We start from the raw sequence: 16,474 nt of genomic DNA, 5'->3' as shown, positions 1-16,474 counted from the left end.
TGAACTAATTTATGCAGGAAAAGTCATCAACTGCCGAGCCAAGAAGTTCGTGACGAATCGAATTTACTGTAAGTTCGCTCATCTCTAGTCTCAACTTAGTCTAATTTATCGTTTATAAATATATAAAAGATAAAAATATAAACGATAAATTAGACTAAGTTGAGACTAGAGATGAGCGAACTTAGAGTAAATTCGATTCGTCACGAACTTCTCGGCTCGGCAGTTGATGACTTTTCCTGCATAAATTAGTTCAGCTTTCCGGTGCTCCCGTGGGCTGGAAAAGGTGGATAAAGTCCTGGGAGACTCTTTCCTAGGAATGTATCCACCTATTCCAGCGCACCTGAAGGCTGAACTAATTTATGCAGGATAAGTCATCAACTGCCGAGCCGAGAAGTTCGTGATGAATCGAATTTACTCTAAGTTCGCTCATCTCTAGTCTCAATTTAGTCTAATTTATCGTTTATATTTTTATCATATATATAAAAAAAATATATATATTTTTTTTTTTTTTAACTATGTGTCATTTATTACTACTAAAGTATTTGTTATTAGGGCAGAGCTCACCTGGCTCCTGTAAGTGCCCTCATTGTCAGTGAATCCTTCTATACAGATGAATGTGTTCACTCAGTGCAGTTTCGGATCCATGGGAAGAGGCGACTCTCGCCGCCTGCCCTGATCCATTTCACTGGTTCTATTCACTCTCTGCCAGATGATAATAACCTCTCTGGAATTTGCTGGTGTCGGTTTTACATTCACGTTTTCCCACACAACAGCCCATTTGCGGCGGTGAAGGTGCCCGTAATCCGCCGCTCTGTCCTCTGGGGTTGGTGTTACATTCTGGAGAGTTTCTATAATCCGCCCTTTTATTTACTCCACAATGAGACCTGGAGAGAACAATCTGACCCGGTCACCTGGAATTTAGCAATTTAATGATCGGGAGGGGGTAAGTGACACCCATCTCAGGCCACGATCTGCAGCCAAAATCTGATCTGAGGTAAAGGATTAGGCTTGGAGCAGCAGCTTCCCATAGTTGGTGGGTGGAGGGTGAAATAAAGTAAATGAACACTTAATCCGCTATGAAGTAGGTTAAAAGGGGGGGGGGTGTAAATTTAGGCAACATTTTTTTTTTTTAGGGTATGTTTGGATGTCACGGCTGCTGCATGCGGTGGTAAATAACTGCACAGACACGGGGATGCTGGTAATGACGGCGACACGTGGGGGATGTTGCAACGTCGTTACAACATAGCCTTAAAGGGGTACTTTAGCCCTAAGACATCTTATCCCCTATCCAAAAGATAGGGGATAAGATGTTTGACCGCGGGGGTCCCGGTGCTGGGGAGCCCCACAATCTTGCATTCAGCAGCCACCTCTTTGAGCTGCACGCCGCGCTGCCAGCTCACAAACTGCCGGGTGCTGACCCCCGGGGCCGGAGTATCGTCACGTCACGACTCCGCCCCTGTGTGATGTCACCCCCCCACTATGCAAGTCTATGGGAGGGGGCGTGACGGCAGTCACGCCCCCTCCCATAGACTTGCATAGTGGGGGGGGGGGTGACATCACACAGGGGTGGAGTCGTGACGATACTCCGGCCCTGTGGTCGGCACCCGGCAGTTTGTGAGCTGGCAGCGCGGCGTGCAGCTCAAAGAGGTGGCTGCTGAATGCAAGATTGTGGGGGGGCATGTTGGCCATGGTTTCCTGCGGGCGTTGGGACGGCTGCTTCCGGGGCCACGTTCAGGAGATCGACGGGGGTCCCAGTGGTCGGACCCCCCCGCGATCTATAACTTATCCTCTATCCTTTGTATAGGGGATATGTTATTTTTTGCAGCACTACTGCTTTAAGTTTTGTATAATAATGTGAAAAAACACAGGGGAAAAGTAATGAACACATGAAGAAAGGGAGGTGCAAAAATGCCTGGAAAGCCGAGACAACAGCTGAAATCTATCAGTAATTAATAAGCAACCCAGCCCCATTGTCAGTATCCAACTGATGGCTTCTAAAAGCCAAGGTCTCACACAAGACACATTTCATGACTGGTAAAAACAAAGAGCTTTCTCAAGACCTTCACACCAAATAGTTACAAAACATAACAATGGAGCTGGTTACAGGCGCAGTTCTAAGCTTCTGAATGTTCTAGCTCTGTTGGGGCCATAATACAGAAGGGGAACGACAATCATTGCACCATAAATTTGTGCTGAACAGGTGATTTGTGAGTGAGAAGAATAATCAGAAGAATTGTCCAAGAACCGAGGACACGTGTGGAGGCTCCAGAAAGACCTGGAATAAGCAGATACTGCTGCCTCAAAGAAAACCGTAAGTGATGCACTCCACCGCCATGGCCTGTATGCACGCTCACCACAGAAGACTCCACCATGGCCTGTATGCACACTCACCACACAAGTCTCCACCATGGTATGTATGCACGCTCACCACACAACTCTCCACCATGGCATGCATGCACGTTCACCACACAAGACTCCACCATGGTTTGTATGCACACTCACCACACAAGACTCCACCATGGTATGTATGCACGCTCACCACAGAAGACTCCACCATGGCCTGTATGCACACTCACCACACAAGTCTCCACCATGGCCTGTATGCAGACTCACCACAGAAGACTCCACCATGGCCTGTATGCACGCTCACCACACAAGACTCCACCATGGCATGTATGCACGCTCACCACACAACTCTCCACCATGGCCTGTATGCACGCTCACCACATAAGTCTCCACCATGGCCTGTATGCACGCTCACCACACAAGTCTCCACCATGGAATGTATGCACGCTCACCACACAAGTCTCCCCCATGGCCTGTATGCACGCTCACCACACAAGTCTCCCCCATGGCCTGTATGCACACTCACCACAGAAGACTCCACCATGGCCTGTATGCACGCTCACCACACAAGTCTCCACCATGGCCTGTATGCACGCTCACCACAGAAGACTCCACCATGGCATGTATGCACGCTCACCACACAAGACTCCCCCATGGCATGTATGCACGCTCACCACACAAGTCTCCACCATGGCCTGTATGCACGCTCACCACACAAGTCTCCACCATGGCATGTATGCACGCTCACCACACAAGTCTCCCCCATGGCCTGTATGCACGCTCACCACACAAGTCTCCACCATGGCCTGTATGCACACTCACCACAGAAGACTCCACCATGGCCTGTATGCACGCTCACCACACAAGACACAGCTTTTCAGAAAATGGTACTGGCAAACTTCATGTAATTGAAGGAAGGATGAATGAGCAAATTTACATTCTTGACATGTACAGCTGCCATCTACCAGGATGATGAAGAACAATTTCCCCAAACACCCAGGAGACTCTCGAATGACTTCAAAGTAAGAAAATAGTGGTGATCACCTGACTTATATACTATTGAGAATCTATGGAAAGATCTTAAGATCATGATTCATAGAAGAGGCCCGCAGAACCTTCAAGATTTAAAGACTGTTTGTATGGAAGAATGGGCCAAAATCCCCCCCGAGCAATGCACGTGACTAGTTTCCCCATACAGGAGGCGTCTTGAAGCCATCATTACCAACAAAGGCTTCTGTACAAAGTATTGATGAAATATCGGGAAGTGTGTTTAAAGGGGTACTCCGCAGTTCAGTGTTTAGAACAAAATGTTCCGAACGCTTAGAGCCGGCGCTGGGAGCTCGTGACGCCATAGACGTCTGTCACGCCCCCTCCCATAGACTTGCATTGAGGGGGCAGGTCTATGACGTCATGAGCTCCAGGCGCCGGCTCTAAGCATTCGGAACATTTTATTGCAAAAGCTAAGCGGCGGAGTACCCCTTTAATACTTTTTCTCTGCATCATTACACATTATTACACATAACTTAACCCTTTCCGCCCCGGAACGCATGCATACGTCTCAGCTGCTGACACGTTTGCCCAACAGGACGTATGCATACGTCCTAGCGTCGTCCTGCACAGCGCGATATGCTGCATGAAATTGGTGGTGGGACCCGGCTGTCAATCATGGGGTTCTTGTTGGTTGCCATGGCAGCAGGAGGCCAGTACGGCAGCCTGCGAGGTCCAGCCATAGGCAGCCTGGCACAGGATGTATGTCAGTCGTATACTGACAGTTATTCTGTGCTGCTGTACAGTTGTACTGCAGTATAGTATAACAGGTAAAAAGTATACAAAATAAAATGTTTTTCAATAAATAAATAAATAAAGTGTAAAAAAAATTAATTAACCCCTTCCACGGGTCGGGTCCGCGTCATGACTGGGAGATGTCCGCTGCTATCAGCATCTGCCGGTAATGACGGACATCGGAGATCGCTCCGATGTCCGTCATTTAACTGTTTTAATACTGTGATCTATACAGATCATGGCATTTGAACATTAAATGGCGCTATTCCCTGGTGTCTAGTGGTCCCATAGCTGGGGGGGGCTATGGGTTGATAGGGAAGCCCCAGGCCTTACCTGCTCCTCGGCGTCTTCCCTGGCTCTGTTATTGCTTAGGGGTCCCTTTTGCAGCCCTTAGCAATTAAGCACAGATTTCATGGATCAATGTAATGCAATAGCATTACATTGATCTATGTAAGCGATCTGATGGTGGCTTATGATAAAAAAAGTGTTTTTAAAAATATAAAAAAAATCCCTCCCCTAATAAAAATTCAAATCCCATTTCTTAAATAAAAAACTGCCCAGAAAAAAAAATACACATATTTGGTATCGCCGCGTGCATAATTGTCCGAACTATTAAATTATTATAATTCCGATCCTGCACAGTGAACGGCGTAAACGCCAAAACATTTTAAAAAAATCATAATAAAAAGTGATCGAAAAGCCAGAACTACACAAAAGTGGTACTGTTAAAAACTACAGCTCATGGCGCAAAAAACAAATCCTAACACACATCCGTCTGTGGAAAAATAAAAAAGTTATAGGGCTAAGAACATGGTAATGAACAAAGTTTTTTAAAAATTTTTCAAGGTTTAATTCTTTTTTTAACCATAAAACGAAACAAAAATGATTCAAGTTTGGTATCATTGGAATCGAACTGACCCATAAAATCAAGATAACATGTCAGATTTACTGTATTTTGAACTCCGAAAAAATTATTGCCCTGCATATAACTTTTTTCTGCCTCCGTAATACATTGTATGAGAAAAAAAAAAGTGAATCAGTAGCAAGTCCAACTCGACACGCAGATAATAAGCCCTTTGTCAGTCGAAAAATAAAAAGTTATGGGTCTTTAGAAGTTAAGGAGAAAAAAGTGTGAGGTGACTTTTCTCCCTCCCTCACATCAGCCCTCCCATCCATTGAAGCACACCTATGATCCCTTTCAATGCAAAAGACCAGTGTTTTCTGACCAGGGTGCCTCCAGCTGTTGCAAAACTACAATTCAATGCAGAATGATCTCCTTCCCACCCAGCGGTCGCTCCGCCCATTGAAGCACCATTGATCACCTTACTAGTGATGTAATGTCTCGGGCCGCACTGCAACCTGGGAAAACCTGAGACGATGCTTGTTTTGTATGCTGTTAAAAATAAACATTGGGGCAAAAATTACAGAAGAATTGCGACACCACCATCAAACACAGGTACAGACACTATATTATGAACTACACTGACTTTACAGCCCCTGTAGTATAGTCAAATAAAAAGAAATATCCCGGAATACCCCTTTATAGAGACACAGGTCAGATCTTAAAAATTGGGCCCAGTTATTTAGGTAAAAACAGGCTGTGCCCTTAAGGGGCTAATTTCTGAGCTTTATTTTTCTATCTGCAGCAGATTTTGTTGCTACCCATTCACTTCAATGGGGCCTGCAGCAAATCTGCTGTGGAATTTCTGCAGCAGATTATGTAAGTGTGAACGCATCCTAAGCCTCAGCAACATAAATCTCACAATAAAGGGTTTGTGTATTATAGGACTTATATATATGAGACTGAAAGCTTCACCCTGACAATAAATATAACTATGAGGCAGTACTTCCCAAACAGGGTGCCTCCAGCTGTTGCAAAACCACAACTCCCAGCATGCCAGGACACATGCTGGGAGTTGTAGTTTTGCAACAGCTGGAGGCACCCATCATCGGGCAGAGGAGATGTGTGTAATAGTGCCAGCAATCACAAAACCCGGAAAGGAGGAAATGTGTACCCCACCCCATACGCACCCCACGCTCTAAAGAGACTCCCACACTGCAGACACATACATGAGCGCGTGGTACTTAGACGGTTACTAATCCTAATGTGTGTGATACTGAGCTGTATATCTAAGCCTGTTATGTGTGATACTGTACTGCTGTGCCAGTGTATCTAAGACGATCATATGTGATGCTGTACTGCTGAGCCACATATCTAAGCCTGCTATGTGTGATACTGTGCTGTTGAGCCAGTGTATCTAAGCCTGCTATGTGTGATACTGTACTGCTGTGCCAGTATATCTAAGACGATCATATGTGATGCTGTACTGCTGAGCCACATATCTAAGCCTGCTATGTGTGATACTGTACTGCTGTGCCAGTGTATCTAAGCCTGTTATGTGTGTTACTGTGCTGCTGTGTCAGTGTATCTAAGCCTGTTATGTGTGATACTGTGCTGTTGAGCCAGTGTATCTAAGACGATCATATGTGATGCTGTGCTGCTGAGCCACACATCTAAGCCTGCTATGTGTGATACTGTGCTGTTGAGCCAGTGTATCTAAGACGATCATATGTGATGCTGTGCTGCTGAGCCACATATCTAAGCCTGCTATGTGTGATACTGTGCTGCTGTGCCAGTGTATCTAAGCCTGTTATGTGTGTTACTGTGCTGCTGTGTCAGTGTATCTAAGCCTGTGATGTGTGTTACTGTGCTGCTGTGCCAGTGTATCTGAACCTATCATGTGTGATAATGTGTCCAAGCCTGTTGTTTGTGATACTGTGCTGCTGTGTCAGTGTATCTAATCCTGTTATGTGTGATACTGTGCTTCTGTGCCAGTGTATCTGAGCCTGTTATGTGTGATACTGTGCTGCTGAGCAGTGTATCTAAGACGATCATATGTGATACTGTGCTGCTGAGCTACATATCTTATCCTGTTATGTGTGATACTGTGCTGCTGCGCCAGTGTATCTAAGCCTGTTATGTGTGTTACTGCCTGCTGAGCCAGTGTATCTTAACCTATTATGTGTGATACTGTGTTGAAGCCTGTTATGTGGGATACTGTGCTGCTGTGTCAGTGTATCTAAGCCTGTTATGTGTGATACTGTGCTGCTGTGCCAGTGTATCTAAGCCTGTTATGTGTGATACTGTGCTGCTGTGTCAGTGTATCTAAGCCTGTTATGTGTGATACTGTGCTGCTGTGTCAGTGTATCTAAGCCTGTTATGTGTGATACTGTGCTGCTAGACCGGTGTATCTAAGCCTGTCATATTGTGATTCTGTACTGCTGAGCTATGAATCTAAGCCTATTATGTGTGATACTCTCTGCTGAATCAGGTGTGATTCTGTCTGCTGAGAAAGTGTACCTAAGACTGTCATTTGTGATACTGTGCCGCTGAGCCACGTTATCTAAGCCTCCTATGTGTGATACTGTCTACTGAGCCAGTGTATCTAAACCGATTATGTGTGATACAGTGCCAGTGTATCTAGGCATTTCCTGTGTGATTCTGTTCTGTTATGTATCTAAGCCAATTATGTGTGATACTATCAGCTGAGCCAGCATATCTAAGGCTATGACATGGAATACTGTGAGGCTCAGTTGTGTATCTAAACCTATAATTTGTGATACTGCTGAGCAACATATCTAAGCCTACAGAGGGAGATTTATTAAAACCTGTGTAGAGGAAGAATGGTTAGGTTGCCCATAGCAACCAATCAGATCGCTTCTTTCATTTTTAAAAAGTCCTTCAAAGGTAAAAGAAACAATCTGATTGGCTGCTATGGGCAACTACTCCACTTTTCCTTTTGCACGGGTTTTGATAAATCTCCCCCATTATGTGTGCTGGATTAACACCACGTTTTTGTAATACAGTTCCCATATACGTTTTCTATGTGAAAACCATACGGAACCGTATTGAAAACCGTACGCATTGACTCTCCATTGAAAACCGTATGACAAAAGATGCATCAGGCTGTGTCCGTTTTGCATCTTGTTCGGTTTTGTCAGTTTTTTCCCCGTACCCAAAACTGTAGTCTAACACGGTTTTTGGTCCGGGTGAGAAACCGTAATTAACCGTATACTTTTTTTTTTTTAACAATGGAGACAATGGGAACCGTACAGAACTGTATGTGGGTACGGTTCCATCCGGTTTTCACCATACGGTTTTTGACTTTGCACATTTTTTTTTCTTAGAATTTCAATCAAACAAGTGAAACTTTATTCATAATGGAGTGAAAAGTTAAAAACGTATACTTTGTTTTCTTAAAAAACAGATGCAACCGGACTTGCTTTTTTAAACCGTATACGGGTTAAAATTTGTACACACGTCTTGATACAGTTTAGTCAGGTTTTGAGAAATCAGTTTTTCATCAAAAACCTCATACGGGAACTGTAGTGCAAAAATGTGGTGTGAATGCTGCCTATAATACTGTCTTCTGATCCTCTGTATCTAACACTGTCATCTGTGACATCATTGCTGATCCTCTGTATCTAACACTGTCATCTGTGATATCATTGCTGATCCTCTGTATCTAACCCTGTCATCTGTGATATCATTGCTGATCCTCTGTATCTAACACTGTCATCTGTGACATCATTGCTGATCCTCTGTATCTAACACTGTCATCTGTGACATAATTGCTGATCCTCTGTATCTAACACTGTCATCTGTGATATCATTGCTGATCCTCTGTATCTAACACTGTCATCTGTGACATCATTGCTGATCCTCTGTATCTAACACTGTCATCTGTGACATAATTGCTGATCCTCTGTATCTAACACTGTCATCTGTGACATCATTGCTGATCCTCTGTATCTAACACTGTCATCTGTGATATCATTGCTGATCCTCTGTATCTAACACTGTCATCTGTGACATCATTGCTGATCCTCTGTATGGAAATATTAATGTATGTAATGTTTGGCCATACATATACCCAGATTAGTACATAGTTCCTCTCGGCAGCAAATCAAGAAAAAATGTATATATGTTGTCCCTACCAGGGACTGAGGTGCCTTCTAAAATGTAACTTTTAATGGTGTATTTAAAAAAAATACCGTATTTTTAAATACACCATTAAAAGTTACATTTTAGAAGGCACCTCAGTCCCTGGTAGGGACAACATATATACATTTTTTCTTGATCCTCTGTATCTAACACTGTCATCTGGGATATCATTGCTGATCCTCTGTATCTAACACTGTCATCTGTGATATCATTGCTGATCCTCTGTATCTAACACTGTCATCTGTGATATCATTGCTGATCCTCTGTATCTAACACTGTCATCTGTGATATCATTGCTGATCCTCTGTATCTAAAACTGTCATCTGTGATATCATTGCTGATCCTCTGTATCTAACACTGTCATCTGTGACATCATTGCTGATCCTCTGTATCTAACACTATCATCTGTGACATCATTGCTGATCCTCTGTATCTAACACTGTCATCTGTGATATCATTGCTGATCCTCTGTATCTAACACTGTCATCTGTGATATCATTGCTGATCCTCTGTATCTAACACTGTCATCTGTGATATCATTGCTGATCCTCTGTATCTAACCCTGTCATCTGTGATATCATTGCTGATCCTCTGTATCTAACCCTGTCATCTGTGATATCATTGCTGATCCTCTGTATCTAACACTGTCATCTGTGACATCATTGCTGATCCTCTGTATCTAACACTGTCATCTGTGACGTCATTGCTGATCCTCTGTATCTAACACTGTCATCTGTGATATCATTGCTGATCCTCTGTATCTAACACTGTCATCTGTGATATCATTGCTGATCCTCTGTATCTAACACTGTCATCTGTGATATCATTGCTGATCCTCTGTATCTAACACTGTCATCTGTGATATCATTGCTGATCCTCTGTATCTAACACTGTCATCTGTGATATCATTGCTGATCCTCTGTATCTAACACTGTCATCTGTGATATCATTGCTGATCCTCTGTATCTAACACTGTCATCTGTGATATCATTGCTGATCCTCTGTATCTAACACTGTCATCTGTGATATCATTGCTGATCCTCTGTATCTAACACTGTCATCTGTGACATCATTGCTGATCCTCTGTATCTAACACTATCATCTGTGACATCATTGCTGATCCTCTGTATCTAACACTGTCATCTGTGATATCATTGCTGATCCTCTGTATCTAACACTGTCATCTGTGATATCATTGCTGATCCTCTGTATCTAACACTGTCATCTGTGATATCATTGCTGATCCTCTGTATCTAACCCTGTCATCTGTGATATCATTGCTGATCCTCTGTATCTAACCCTGTCATCTGTGATATCATTGCTGATCCTCTGTATCTAACACTGTCATCTGTGACATCATTGCTGATCCTCTGTATCTAACACTGTCATCTGTGACGTCATTGCTGATCCTCTGTATCTAACACTGTCATCTGTGATATCATTGCTGATCCTCTGTATCTAACACTGTCATCTGTGATATCATTGCTGATCCTCTGTATCTAACACTGTCATCTGTGATATCATTGCTGATCCTCTGTATCTAACACTGTCATCTGTGATATCATTGCTGATCCTCTGTATCTAACACTGTCATCTGTGATATCATTGCTGATCCTCTGTATCTAACACTGTCATCTGTGATATCATTGCTGATCCTCTGTATCTAACACTGTCATCTGTGATATCATTGCTGATCCTCTGTATCTAACACTGTCATCTGTGATATCATTGCTGATCCTCTGTATCTAACACTGTCATCTGTGACATAATTGCTGATCCTCTGTATCTAACACTGTCATCTGTGATATCATTGCTGATCCTCTGTATCTAACACTGTCATCTGTAACGTCATTGCTGATCCTCTGTATCTAACACTGTCATCTGTGATATCATTGCTGATCCTCTGTATCTAACACTGTCATCTGTGATATCATTGCTGATCCTCTGTATCTAACACTGTCGTCTGTGATATCATTGCTGATCCTCTGTATCTAACACTGTCGTCTGTGATATCATTGCTGATCCTCTGTATCTAACACTGTCATCTGTGACATCATTGCTGATCCTCTGTATCTAACACTATCATCTGTGATATCATTGCTGATCCTCTGTATCTAACACTGTCATCTGTGACATCATTGCTGATCCTCTGTATCTAACACTGTCATCTGTGATATCATTGCTGATCCTCTGTATCTAACACTGTCATCTGTGATATCATTGCTGATCCTCTGTATCTAACACTGTCATCTGTGATATCATTGCTGATCCTCTGTATCTAACACTGTCATCTGTGATATCATTGCTGATCCTCTGTATCTAACACTGTCATCTGTGACATCATTGCTGATCCTCTGTATCTAACACTGTCATCTGTGACATCATTGCTGATCCTCTGTATCTAACACTGTCATCTGTGATATCATTGCTGATCCTCTGTATCTTACACTGTCATCTGTGATATCATTGCTGATCCTCTGTATCTAACACTGTCATCTGTGACATCATTGCTGATCCTCTGTATCTAACACTGTCATCTGTGATGTCATTGCTGATCCTCTGTATCTAACACTGTCATCTGTGATATCATTGCTGATCCTCTGTATCTTACACTGTCATCTGTGATATCATTGCTGATCCTCTGTATCTAACACTGTCATCTGTGATATCATTACTGATCCTCTGTATCTAACACTGTCATCTGTGACATCATTGCTGATCCTCTGTATCTAACACTGTCATCTGTGACATCATTGCTGATCCTCTGTATCTAACACTGTCATCTGTGATATCATTGCTGATCCTCTGTATCTAACACTGTCATCTGTGACATAATTGCTGATCCTCTGTATCTAACACTGTCATCTGTGATATCATTGCTGATCCTCTGTATCTAACACTGTCATCTGTGACATAATTGCTGATCCTCTGTATCTAACACTGTCATCTGTGATATCATTGCTGATCCTCTGTATCTAACACTGTCATCTGTGACATAATTGCTGATCCTCTGTATCTAACACTGTCATCTGTGATATCATTGCTGATCCTCTGTATCTAACACTGTCATCTGGGACATCATTGCTGATACTCTGTATCTAACACTGTCATCTGTGACATCATTGCTGATCCTCTGTATCTAACACTGTAATCTGTGATATCATTGCTGATCCTCTGTATCTAACACTGTCATCTGGGATATCATTGCTGATCCTCTGTATCTAACACTGTCATCTGTGACATCATTGCTGATCCTCTGTATCTAACCCTGTCATCTGTGATATCATTGCTGATCCTCTGTATCTAACACTGTCATCTGTGATATCATTGCTGATCCTCTGAATCTAACACTGTCATCTGTGATATCATTGCTGATCCTCTGCATCTAACACTGTCATCTGTGATATCATTGCTGATCCTCTGTATCTAACACTGTCATCTGTGATATCATTGCTGATCCTCTGTATCTAACACTGTCATCTGTGATATCATTGCTGATCCTCTGTATCTAACACTGTCATCTGTGATATCATTGCTGATCCTCTGTATCTAACACTGTCATCTGTGACATAATTGCTGATCCTCTGTATCTAACACTGTCATCTGTGATATCATTGCTGATCCTCTGTATCTAACACTGTCATCTGTAACGTCATTGCTGATCATCTGTATCTAACACTGTCATCTGTGATATCATTGCTGATCCTCTGTATCTAACACTGTCATCTGTGATATCATTGCTGATCCTCTGTATCTAACACTGTCGTCTGTGATATCATTGCTGATCCTCTGTATCTAACACTGTCATCTGTGACATCATTGCTGATCCTCTGTATCTAACACTATCATCTGTGATATCATTGCTGATCCTCTGTATCTAACACTGTCATCTGTGACATCATTGCTGATCCTCTGTATCTAACACTGTCATCTGTGATATCATTGCTGATCCTCTGTATCTAACACTGTCATCTGTGATATCATTGCTGATCCTCTGTATCTAACACTGTCATCTGTGATATCATTGCTGATCCTCTGTATCTAACACTGTCATCTGTGATATCATTGCTGATCCTCTGTATCTAACACTGTCATCTGTGACATCATTGCTGATCCTCTGTATCTAACACTGTCATCTGTGACATCATTGCTGATCCTCTGTATCTAACACTGTCATCTGTGATATCATTGCTGATCCTCTGTATCTTACACTGTCATCTGTGATATCATTGCTGATCCTCTGTATCTAACACTGTCATCTGTGACATCATTGCTGATCCTCTGTATCTAACACTGTCATCTGTGATGTCATTGCTGATCCTCTGTATCTAACACTGTCATCTGTGATATCATTGCTGATCCTCTGTATCTTACACTGTCATCTGTGATATCATTGCTGATCCTCTGTATCTAACACTGTCATCTGTGATATCATTACTGATCCTCTGTATCTAACACTGTCATCTGTGACATCATTGCTGATCCTCTGTATCTAACACTGTCATCTGTGACATCATTGCTGATCCTCTGTATCTAACACTGTCATCTGTGATATCATTGCTGATCCTCTGTATCTAACACTGTCATCTGTGACATAATTGCTGATCCTCTGTATCTAACACTGTCATCTGTGATATCATTGCTGATCCTCTGTATCTAACACTGTCATCTGTGACATAATTGCTGATCCTCTGTATCTAACACTGTCATCTGTGATATCATTGCTGATCCTCTGTATCTAACACTGTCATCTGTGACATAATTGCTGATCCTCTGTATCTAACACTGTCATCTGTGATATCATTGCTGATCCTCTGTATCTAACACTGTCATCTGGGACATCATTGCTGATACTCTGTATCTAACACTGTCATCTGTGACATCATTGCTGATCCTCTGTATCTAACACTGTAATCTGTGATATCATTGCTGATCCTCTGTATCTAACACTGTCATCTGGGATATCATTGCTGATCCTCTGTATCTAACACTGTCATCTGTGACATCATTGCTGATCCTCTGTATCTAACCCTGTCATCTGTGATATCATTGCTGATCCTCTGTATCTAACACTGTCATCTGTGATATCATTGCTGATCCTCTGTATCTAACACTGTCATCTGTGATATCATTGCTGATCCTCTGTATCTAACACTGTCATCTGTGATATCATTGCTGATCCTCTGTATCTAAAACTGTCATCTGTGATATCATTGCTGATCCTCTGTATCTAACACTGTCATCTGTGACATCATTGCTGATCCTCTGTATCTAACACTATCATCTGTGACATCATTGCTGATCCTCTGTATCTAACACTGTCATCTGTGATATCATTGCTGATCCTCTGTATCTAACACTGTCATCTGTGATATCATTGCTGATCCTCTGTATCTAACACTGTCATCTGTGATATCATTGCTGATCCTCTGTATCTAACACTGTCATCTGTGACATCATTGCTGATCCTCTGTATCTAACACTGTCATCTGTGACGTCATTGCTGATCCTCTGTATCTAACACTGTCATCTGTGATATCATTGCTGATCCTCTGTATCTAACACTGTCATCTGTAACGTCATTGCTGATCCTCTGTATCTAACACTGTCATCTGTGATATCATTGCTGATCCTCTGTATCTAACACTGTCATCTGTGATATCATTGCTGATCCTCTGTATCTAACACTGTAGTCTGTGATATCATTGCTGATCCTCTGTATCTAACACTGTCGTCTGTGATATCATTGCTGATCCTCTGTATCTAACACTGTCATCTGTGACATCATTGCTGATCCTCTGTATCTAACACTATCATCTGTGATATCATTGCTGATCCTCTGTATCTAACACTGTCATCTGTGACATCATTGCTGATCCTCTGTATCTAACACTGTCATCTGTGATATCATTGCTGATCCTCTGTATCTAACACTGTCATCTGTGATATCATTGCTGATCCTCTGTATCTAACACTGTCATCTGTGATATCATTGCTGATCCTCTGTATCTAACACTGTCATCTGTGATATCATTGCTGATCCTCTGTATCTAACACTGTCATCTGTGACATCATTGCTGATCCTCTGTATCTAACACTGTCATCTGTGACATCATTGCTGATCCTCTGTATCTAACACTGTCATCTGTGATATCATTGCTGATCCTCTGTATCTTACACTGTCATCTGTGATATCATTGCTGATCCTCTGTATCTAACACTGTCATCTGTGACATCATTGCTGATCCTCTGTATCTAACACTGTCATCTGTGATGTCATTGCTGATCCTCTGTATCTAACACTGTCATCTGTGATATCATTGCTGATCCTCTGTATCTTACACTGTCATCTGTGATATCATTGCTGATCCTCTGTATCTAACACTGTCATCTGTGATATCATTACTGATCCTCTGTATCTAACACTGTCATCTGTGACATCATTGCTGATCCTCTGTATCTAACACTGTCATCTGTGACATCATTGCTGATCCTCTGTATCTAACACTGTCATCTGTGATATCATTGCTGATCCTCTGTATCTAACACTGTCATCTGTGACATAATTGCTGATCCTCTGTATCTAACACTGTCATCTGTGATATCATTGCTGATCCTCTGTATCTAACACTGTCATCTGTGACATAATTGCTGATCCTCTGTATCTAACACTGTCATCTGTGATATCATTGCTGATCCTCTGTATCTAACACTGTCATCTGTGACATAATTGCTGATCCTCTGTATCTAACACTGTCATCTGTGATATCATTGCTGATCCTCTGTATCTAACACTGTCATCTGGGACATCATTGCTGATCCTCTGTATCTAACACTGTCATCTGTGACATCATTGCTGATCCTCTGTATCTAACACTGTAATCTGTGATATCATTGCTGATCCTCTGTATCTAACACTGTCATCTGGGATATCATTGCTGATCCTCTGTATCTAACACTGTCATCTGTGACATCATTGCTGATCCTCTGTATCTAACACTGTCATCTGTGATATCATTGCTGATCCTCTGTATCTAACACTGTCATCTGTGATATCATTGCTGATCCTCTGTATCTAACACTGTCATCTGTGATATCATTGCTGATCCTCTGTATCTAACACTGTCATCTGTGATATCATTGCTGATCCTCTGTATCTAACACTGTCATCTGTGATATCATTGCTGATCCTCTGTATCTAAAACTGTCATCTGTGATATCATTGCTGATCCTCTGTATCTAACACTGTCATCTGTGACATCATTGCTGATCCTCTGTATCTAACACTATCATCTGTGACATCATTGCTGATCCTCTGTATCTAACACTGTCATCTGTGAT

Source organism: Hyla sarda, chromosome 3 (genome assembly GCF_029499605.1).
Source record: "Hyla sarda isolate aHylSar1 chromosome 3, aHylSar1.hap1, whole genome shotgun sequence".
Taxonomy (NCBI): domain Eukaryota; kingdom Metazoa; phylum Chordata; class Amphibia; order Anura; family Hylidae; genus Hyla; species Hyla sarda.
This window is presented reverse-complemented; position numbering follows the sequence as displayed.